The sequence below is a fragment of the Helianthus annuus genome, chromosome 6 (assembly GCF_002127325.2).
Source record: "Helianthus annuus cultivar XRQ/B chromosome 6, HanXRQr2.0-SUNRISE, whole genome shotgun sequence".
Lineage (NCBI taxonomy): Eukaryota > Viridiplantae > Streptophyta > Magnoliopsida > Asterales > Asteraceae > Helianthus > Helianthus annuus.
The window spans coordinates 39,279,176-39,280,739 of NC_035438.2; the positions used below are offsets into that span (position 1 = coordinate 39,279,176).

Below are 1,564 nucleotides of genomic sequence, written 5' to 3' on the forward strand. Positions count from 1 at the left end.
AAACGGTGATTTGAAGACAGTGTTTTTAAATAACTTTCCATGTTAGGTTCAACAGTGTTTTGAAGAGGAAAACTGTGTGAGAAGACAGTAGATCTTAACAAGTTAAACATCTGTTAAGGCTTAAACAGTTGTTTGGCCTTTAACAGATGTTTCTCTTTTATATCAGATGTTTGGACTTAAACAGTTGTTTGACCTTAAACACATGTTTGACCTTAAACAGATGTTTTGCCTTAAACAGATGTTCTCCTTCTATATCAGATATTTGGACTTAAACAGATGTTTGGCCTTAAACCAAACATCTATTTAAGCTCAACATTTGTTTGACTATTTGTGAATATCTTATTGACTTTTGGTCAACATCTGTTTCAAATTTGGTCAACATCTTATTTTGTAAAAGAGGTAAAAAAACAAAGATTTTTTCAAAATCCCAAATCACCCTATCATGTAAGTGCATTGAAGTAAAAGTGGAAATGATATTATTCATATGGTCCTGCTGTGCTTTTGTTTGTCCTCTAATATGAGTTCATGATCTAATCCGGTGATTTTGAAGACATTGTTGTTTAATCGAATTAGATGGTTGATGTAATGTGGTCGTATTACAAACAAATAGTAATTAATTAATCTAAATAACTTTCCCGAGCCCGGGAAGCAATCCCGGATAAAAACCTAGCATATTTATAAATAAAACCTTATGATTTTCTCATTGTTCTTCTTCTTCTCCATTTGCCACCACCACCTGCCATCCACACCATCACCACTGACACAACCACACAAAAAAACCTATTGGCAGTCATGATTTCTCATTTATAAAACACTTCCACTAAACATTAATAAATGATATGGTTTTCATCAGATTTTAAATCAAGGAATCCTAAGAGAATACGCATGAACCATGGGATCAAAATTAGATTTTTTTTCCTAAAGTTCGAATTTTATAAACAACCAACAATGGCCACCTGCCTACATGAACCATATTACATCAACTAATATTTACAGATCTACATACATATCTCACCAAATTAAAGTTCTTGACAGGTAAATCCTTGTTTAAAAATAATAAATCAAAAACCAACAAACAAAAAAGGAAAAAACAAACCATGATTGGATAGGGTTCCAGATCTGGTATTCGTGTGTAGCGACGGTGACTTTAGCGGTCAGAGACGGAGAAGAAGGACCGGAGTGATGGTGGTTTATGTTGTGGCCGGAATGGTAACTCCGATAGCAGTGTTTAGAGAGAGAGCGCTTCCGGGTGTTTAGATAGTGTGTTACCGGTGGCTGGAGTGACGGTGGTGTTTAGGTTTTAGGGCTAGAGAGAGGGCTTCTTGGAGAAGAAGGACTAGAGTGATGATACTTTATGGCTGTGTGTTTTGTGTATAAATATAAGTATAAATATAAATTACACTTTTACTGGTAAAATTACCAACTTACCCTAGTGTGCAAGGCACATGTATAATTTAACTGAAAATTTTAACCGGGTTAGTGTTAAAGGACGTAGGGTGTAATGAGTTTTCCAAATAAAAGACTGTGACTGTAATTATTAAAGTTAAAGAATATCCACTGCAAT

General features: G+C 34.6%; 1 long non-coding RNA gene across 1 annotated transcript; it reads right to left on the reverse strand.

Moving 5' to 3' along the window:
• Window positions 1-461: 461 nt before the first annotated feature.
• Window positions 462-1,343, reverse strand: LOC118479776. The gene is made up of 2 exons (XR_004860554.1): window positions 1,097-1,343; window positions 462-757 (listed from the first exon to the last, which is right to left on the reverse strand). It is a non-coding gene; the product is annotated as an uncharacterized LOC118479776 (long non-coding RNA).
• Between the last annotated feature and the right edge of the window lie 221 nt (window positions 1,344-1,564).